Genomic DNA, 8,527 nt, shown 5'->3' on the forward strand with positions numbered 1-8,527 from the left:
AAAGGGAACAGAAAAGCGTTCACACTATGGTTTGGAGAATGCGAGGTTGAATGCAGAGACATCCGTGGCCAGGAGACAAGGGAGCAAAATTGGTTGTGGTGTCTGTGTGGGAGGAGCATACTGTCTCTTCTCTGTCAATCACAGTGACACTGGCCAGTCATGGGCATCTGTTAGCTCATGAATGTAGAAGAGGGCAGATAGTACCTTCCTCCAAGTGTGTTAGGATGCCATGCTTATAGCAGTTATAACATAAGTAAGTGTTAACTTTTTTTTCACGTATGCTCCATGATATGGGCGTGTGGTGGTTTAGTGGTCCGCCAGGGTTGGGGGATCGATTCCCGCCTCTGTCCTGTGTGTGCAGAGTTTGCATGCTCTCCTCGTGCTGTGGGGTTTCCTCTGGGTACTCTGGTTTCCTCCACCAGTCCAAAGACATGCATGGTAGGATGGATTGGCACCCTCTCCAGGGTGTACCCCGCTTTGTGCTCGATGCTCCCTGGGATAGGCTCCAGGTTCCCCAAGACCCTGAAGGATAAGCGGTATAGAAGATGGATGGATGTTCTCAAAATAAATAAATAAATAAATACAAGTAATGATCGATGCATAAAAACACAACATCCATACCTTTTCCATACGGCTTATCCTACACAGGGTCGCAGGGGAGCCTGGAGCCAATCCCACGGAACTCAGCCACAAGGTGGGGGACACCTTGGACGGGGTGGCAATCCATCATAGGGTACAATCGCACACACACTCACACACAATTTGGACAATTTGGAGATGCCAATCAACCTACAACGTATGTCTTTGAACTGAGCAAGAAAACCAGAGAACCCAGAGGAAACCCCTGAAGCACGAGGAAAGCATGCAAACTCCAAAAAACATCATTTTTAATAAATAAAACTTGAAAAAGAAAAAGAAAGAAAGAACGACCGGGTAAAGATAGATTACAAAATCACTAACAAGAAGAAAAGAAACTAACAAAAAGAACGAGACATGAGAGAACAAATGAACAAATGACCAACAAATGAAAGAAAGAATGAAAGAAAGAAAGAAAGAAAATAAGAAAGAATGAAAAAGAAATACACACTACAGAAAATTTGGAGATGCCAATCAGCCTACAACGCATGTCTTTGGTCGAGGGAGGAAACCCCCGAAGCACAGGGGGAGCATGCAAACTCCAAAAAATACGTCATTTTTCAATAAATAAAAAAGATTGTTAGGGATGACAAGTTGCTATGGAATAAGACGAATAAAACACTGTTTTTTGGTGTCATTAACTCTCCCCTAAACACTGGACAGAATTACACCTAAAACCTTCTTATGTTTCTCACAATCCATCACTTTTTCTTGGAATAGAACTTTTTTTTTTTTTTAACAAAACAGCTATGAAAAGAAGTCCTGGGTTGCTGGTGGTTCAGGTTAGTGATAAACTGTCATTTTATTAGGCTTTGTTACGCCATGGCCAGCAGATGGCACTGTGGCGCTGCTTACTAGAGACTGAACTGGGTGAAGTGGACACGTGACGTTTGTCTTGGTTTTGTTTGCTTAAAGTTGTCGTTAATTTGCCCCAGGTGACCATGTTTAGTATTAATTATGTTGGGTATTTAAACCCCTCTGGTGGATGCGCACGTCACGCGATATTATTATTTGTAGCTAGATACCTGAGAGTGAGCGTGACCGTGAGCATGACCGTGACCGTGAGCGTGACCGTGAGCGTGACCGTCACCGTCACCAGTATTGAGGGTGTAGCATCTAAATTTAGCATGCTAAGCGGTCTTTGTTGTCATGTCCCGTTTCCTGCCTCGATTCTAGTTTCATGTTTACTCACTAGTCCCGTATAGACCGCGCTCCCTGTGTTTGGTTTTTGTTTGTTTGTTTATGAATAAAGACAGCGCTCCTGCGCTTACTTCCTGCCCACTGTCCTGTTTCGTAACAGAATATCGCGCCCAAGCAATGGAAGTAGCAGGAGAACCCCGAGTCAGGAAATTTCTTTATTACTGGAACTTCCCAACACTGGAGGAGTACTATGCCTGGCAGCGCAAGCAGCAGGAGGAGCACCAAGCTGCGGTCAGGAGACAGCAGGTGGAGTATGAAGCTGCGCAATGGAGGCAGCAGATGAAGCGGTTGGAGGAAGAAGTAAATCAGCTACTCCGTAACTTATCGCTTCAACCCCGTCCCGTGGAGCAGAACAACGCTCCACCTTGCTGCCCTGTGGAAGATCCAGTCATGCTGCCCAGTCCGGAACTGAAGGCTAGCCCAGAACTTTTTTTGGGGGGGCAATGGGGACAGCAGAGCTCCAGCCTGAGGCCTACGGCGAGGTCTCGGCTGTGGAGCTCCCCCCGGAGGTCAACCCAGCGACCTCGGAGCTCCAGCCTGAGGCCCACGGCGAGGTCTCGTCTGTGGAGCTCCCCACGGAGGTCAACCCGGCGACCTCAGAGCTCCAGCCAGAGGCCCACGGCGAGGTCTCGGCTGTGGAGCTCCCCACGGTGGTCAACCCGGCGACCTCGGAGCTCCAGCCTGAGGCCCATGGCGAGGTCTCGGCTGTGGAGCTCCCCACGGAGGTCAACCGGGCGACCTCGGAGCTCCAGCCAGAGGCCCACGGCGAGGTCTCGGCTGTGGAGCTCCTGCCCACCGAAGAAGCCGTCCCGCTGTCCAGCCCGGCTGAGGAGGCCGTCCCGCTGCCCTGCACAGCCGAGGAAGCTGACCTGCTGTCCAGCTCAGCGGTCGAGGAGACCGTCCCGCTGCCATGTCCGGCCGAGGAGGCTGTCCTGAGCTCCAGTCCAGTTCCAGTCTCTTCAAGTTCCAGTCCAGTTCCAGTCCCTCCAAGTTCCAGTCCAGTTCCAGTCCCTTCAAGTTCCAGCCCCGCTGGGGACTCCGCCCAGCCTTCCAGCCTTGCTGAAGACTTCGCCCAGCGTCCCAGTGCCGTCAAGGGCGGCGCCCAGCGTTCTCGTGCCACCGGGGGTGGTGCTCCGGCCAGTCTGCTGCCCGGCGGAGGCCGCCTCGTTTTCTGTGACAGCGAGAGACAGCTTTCCCAGGGGCCCAGGACCCCCGTTGGAGGGAGGTTGTTGGCGCTCCGGGAGGGACGCCTTTGGAGGGGGGTTATGTTACGCCACGGCCAGCAGATGGCACTGTGGCGCTGCTTACTAGAGACTGAACTGGGTGAAGTGGACACGTGACGTTTGTTTTGGTTTGTTCGCTTCATGTTTGAGTTGTCGTTAATTTGCCCGAGGTGTCCATGTTTAGTATTAATTATGTTGGGTATTTAAACCCCTCTGGTGGATGTGCACGTCGCGCGATATTATTATTTGTAGCTAGATACCTGAGAGTGAGAGTCACCAGTATTGAGGGTGTAGCGTCTAGGTTTAGCATGCTAAGCGGTCTTTGTTGTCATGTCCCGTTTCCTGCCTCGATTCTAGTTTTGTGTTTACTCACTAGTCCCGTATAGACCGCACTCCCTGTGTTTGGTTTTTGTTTGTTTGTTTATGAATAAAGACAGCGCTTCTGTGCTTACTTCCTGCCCACTGTCCTGTTTCGTAACACTATTTAAAAAAAAAAAAATCAGAGATGCTGTAGTTAGTACCAATGAATTATTCCATCCTTTCTTTCAGGAGCCAGGGTTGCTGTAGGGGTTCAGAAGTGCAGTGGTGTGGCATCAGGATAATGACTAAATGCTTTTAAAAAAGAAATGTCCAGGTAATGTGTGTTAATTAGCTTAAAAGCTGGATATACAGATGGCCTTTAAGCCATCTGTATATCCAGATAACTATATCCAGTATAACCTAGAGTCCAGGCTAAAGAACCCTGTCTGCTTATTTCTGGGCTCATGAATTACACATAAGTGGGTTGGTGTTTTTTTTAATTATTGAAGCATGTGAAAAGTGTATCTTGAATATTGTCTTTTAGGACACAATGGCTTAGTGGTTAGCACATTTACCTTGCACCCCTGGGGTTGGGGGTTCAAATTCTCCCTCCACACTGGTGCACAGTCCACCACTCCAAAGATATGCACTGTAAGGTAATTAACATTTCATAAAAATGATCCTTTAAATTCACCATCAAATCTAAAGACATATGTTGACTGAACTTTAAGTTTAGTAAATTAGCCAATAAAAATAAATAAATTGTAATTTAGCTAGTAAAATTCATTACTTTTTGCACATTAGTTTGTTAACTTAGCTAGCTAGTTGGTTTTGTAAATTATTTGTACAATATTTTATAATTTTTGGTATGCTTAAATGTAGATTTTTATGCGTAAACGTGTAGAATTTTCTCTGTACTCTTTCCAGTCCTGGATGCCCATTAGCAAATATTTTTATTTTAATATCAAATATTTGACACAATCTTAATAGTTGAAAAGAAGGTTGTATGCTTTTTTTCTTCTTTTTTTTCTTTTTTTTAACTCTAGTAGTTGATTTTTTTTATGTCTAGTATCTCAAGTTGGAGCATAATCACGATTAAAGGATGTAGACATCCAAAATATTATTATATTATTTAATTGTATTAATAATTATAAAAATGCTGTACACAGATATGACCACTAGGGGGCTTTAGCGTCAATTCTAAAAATTCTACACCAGTACTATAACCCAATTACTTGAGGGTAAGTCCATCCATCCATCTTCTATACCGCTTATCCTGCTGGGTCGTGGGGAACCTGGAGATTATCCCAGGGAGCATGGGGCACAAGGCGGGGTACACCCTGGACAGGGTGCCAATCCACTTGAGGGTGAGTAAATACTGTAAATGTTATCTCTAAGCATAGCATATGTTCAGTAGAAAGCTTGAATTCTGATGTAAGTGAAGAATCGTATAGAATGAACTGAGTAGGCCTACATAACAGATTATTGCAGTCATCGACATGACCTGACAACGGAATTCCAACAACAGCAAAAAATTATCAGTTGAGGGGGGTATGGTGGCTTAGTGGTTAGCACCTCGCACCTCTGGAGTTAAGGGTTCGAATCCCACCTCCGCTCTGTTTGCACGGAGTTTGCATGTTCTGGGGTTTCCTCTGGGTATGCCGCTTTCCTCCCCCAGTCCAATGACATGCATTGTAGGCTGATTGGCTTTTACAAAATGAATGTGTGTGATTGTGCCCTGTTAGCCCCCTGTCCAGGGTGCCTCCTGCCTTGTGCCCCAAATTCCCTGGGATGGGCTCCAGGTTTCCACGTAGCCCTATGCAGGATACGCGGTATGGAAAATGGAATGGACTTTATCAGCTGAATACTGTTTATAGTGTCCTCAAAATGTGAAGAGAGGAAAATCTATTCAGAACTTTTAATCATATATTAATACATTAAAATCCTTGACAAAAGCTCTTTAATTCCTGAAGTTATGATTTCCTAAAACCTTACTCCAACATTTTAATTGCATAATTTTACATCAAATATGAATGCATTTAATTATCTATGAAATTACTGCAGTCCGAAGTCATTCTGAGGTATACTACATTGAATTTATACAAATTTGGCATCCACAGAACTAGACTGGAAGATTCTACACAATAGAAACCTCACAAATGGCAAAATTCCAAGCAGAAAGCCATTTTAGCTGCAGATCATTTTTGTGAACCAGAGTGTGAATCATTATTGAAATGCAATGCACAAATATGACCACTAGATGGCATCAATGTTTAACATCAACCCTCCACCAGCAAATAAATAAACGTTATCTCTAACAATCCAGAGGATTTAGTAAAATAAATAAATAAATGATCTAATCACAGTCTGAATCTGGACACACAGTACTATACAAACGTTTTAGGTGCATGCAAAGAAATGCTCTGGAGCAAAGATGCCTTCAAAATAATGAAATTAAAAGTTTCTACATTTAAAAAAAAAAAAAAAATACCGTAAAGAGCAGTAAACAGTAGTAAATGAAACAAAGTCAATATTTAGTGTGACAAACAAATAAAAATAGTCATCTCATGTAGAATTAGTGCAGTTTTATAAGGAAATGAGCTGTAAGTTCTATTGAGCGTCTTGCAGAACCAGATACGGTTCTTCTGGAGACTTTGACTGTCGCACTCGCTTCTTATTTTTGTTGCAAAATCCAGCAGCCTTCATTGTGTCTTTTTTTGTACCTGAAAAGTGTCTCTTATGTAATATCCTGCTTTCTTTACTGACGTACAAACATTTTTCTGTAACATTTAATTTAGTGCTGGAAAACTAATGTTTGGGAATCTATCATGTTTTTGTACTGACTCGATAAAGTTGACGTCATAAAATACAAAAAAAAAATCTGTAACAAAGTTTTTACTTAAAAAAAAATAAAATAGGGTGCTTAAAATTTTTGCACAATACTGGCATTCTGTGAATGGTAGAGTTGAGCAATACTGTCAGGTGTCCCTGACCTTTAGCACAGAGAGCATGAGTAGGCCTGCAGCAGCATACGATACAGCTCTAGATTAGAGAAAGGGTTCTTGTCCTTGCTCACTGTTAATAAAAGGTTACTTCAGGGGTTCCAGAAGTTTATAGTTTTAGAAGTTCTGGATTTATAATGTAGCACTTGTACATTAGTACAGTAAAGGTTTCGTATTTATGTTTGTTTTTTCTGACTTCTGATGACAGGGGTGGACTTTACCATTAGGCAAATGTCACCAATTGCCTTGGCAATTGCTGCCAAACAGCTACCAAGGGCCCGAGCTACCAAGGGCCCCGAGCTACCAAGGGCCCCGATCTACCAAGGGCTCTGGGCTACCAAGGGCCCCGATCTACCAAAGGCCTGAGCTACCAAGGGTCCCGATCTACCAAAGGCCCGAGCTACCAAGGGCCCGAGCTACCAAGACCTGAGCTACCAAGGGCCCCGAGCTACCAAGGGCTCCGAGCTACCAAGGGCCCCGATCTACCAAAGGCCCTGAGCTACTAAGGGCCCGAGCTACCAAGGCCTGAGCCACCAAGGGCCCCGAGCCACCAAGGGCCCCAAGCCACCAAGGGCCCCGATCTACCAAGGGCCCTGAGCTACCAAGGGCCCTGAGCTACCAAGGGCCCCGATCTACCAAGGGCCCTGAGCTACCAAGGGCCCCGATCTACCAAGGGCCCGAACTACCAAAGGCCCGAGCTACCAAGGGCCCTGAGCTACCAAGGGCCCCCAAAACGTTGCATAAATGTATGATTATGTAGCCACTACATATGACTATTCCACAATTTTACTGCTCATCTGCAGAAATGATTCAGGAAGAAAGGAACCAACTTGTGCAAACGTCTGTGACGTCACATGTAGTATAGAGACATAGCAAAAAATGAATAGAAGCAGCGGTGCTGAAAAAGGAGAAAACTGGAGGAAAGCAAAAAGTTTTTTTCAAAACCTGTGAAATGTTTTAATGAACAGATTTAGCCTTTGGTGTGAAGGCAAGGCCCTAGAATTACAGCCAAAGAACAGCAAAGTTGAGACAGGCAGCAGGGATCATTCTCTCTCTCTCTCTCTCTCTCCCTTTCACAGCATGGTTTATTCTCTCTCTCTCTCTCTCTCTCTCTCTCTCTCACTTTTTAACAGCATGGTTCATTATCTCTCTTTCTCTCTCTCTCTCTCTCTCTCTCTCTCTCTTTCACAACATGGTTAATTCTTTCTCTGTCGCCCTCTCTTTCTCTTTCACAGCATGGTTAATTCTCTCTCTCTTTCTCTGTCTCTCTCTCACAGCATGGTTCATTCTCTCTCTCTCCCTCTTTTTCACAGCATGGTTCATTATATATCTCTCTCTCACACACTTTTTAACAGCATGGTTCATTCTCTCTCTCTCTCTCTCTCTCTCTCTGTCTCTCACAGCATGGTTCATTCTCTCTCTCTCTCTCTCTCTCTCTCTCTCTGTCTCTCACAGCATGGTTCATTCTCTCTCTCTCTCGCTCTCTCTCTCTCTCTCTGTCTCTCTCTCACAGCATGGTTTATTCTCTCTCTCCCTCTTTCACAGCATGGTTCATTCTCTCTCTCTCTCTCTCTCTCTCTCTCACAGCATTTTTATTCTAGTAAGTGGTGCCTAACCATCTGGTCTAAACATTAATGAGCCGGGTAAGGTGGTCCGCTCAGGGCCACAAAGTCCAGGGCCACTTTTTGACCCCAGTCCACCCCTGATTATTGCTATTAATGCTAAATAACATATGCTGATCATTTAAATATCGATGTTAAAACACCGAAATGAGGGCCCATTCCTATATTTTGCCTAAGGCACTCAAATCACTAAATCCGCCCCTGTCTGATGATCCCACAGAGTCAGAGGCATTCGATGTTGTCGAGAAACTAACGACCGTAGATGGACTCTGAGATTTGTCCAATTTTATTGCTGAACTCCTGCACTGGTGCAGTGTGTCAGGATCGTATCATGTACACTTTTCATTTAATTGTGGCTTGCTTGACTGTGGCACGAAGTTGGAGTAACATCAATTCAAAATAAAAGACTTTTATTTTATTCTATATAAAGATTGTGAGTTTCCCTGACATCACAATTTGTAAATCAAGTAACCCCACAACCCTTGGTTTGGGAACCCCTGGGTTACTTAGTGTTCTGATTACTGTATGTTTCATGCTCTGGGTT

The sequence above is a fragment of the Ictalurus furcatus genome, chromosome 5 (genome assembly GCF_023375685.1).
Source record: "Ictalurus furcatus strain D&B chromosome 5, Billie_1.0, whole genome shotgun sequence".
NCBI classification, from domain to species: domain Eukaryota; kingdom Metazoa; phylum Chordata; class Actinopteri; order Siluriformes; family Ictaluridae; genus Ictalurus; species Ictalurus furcatus.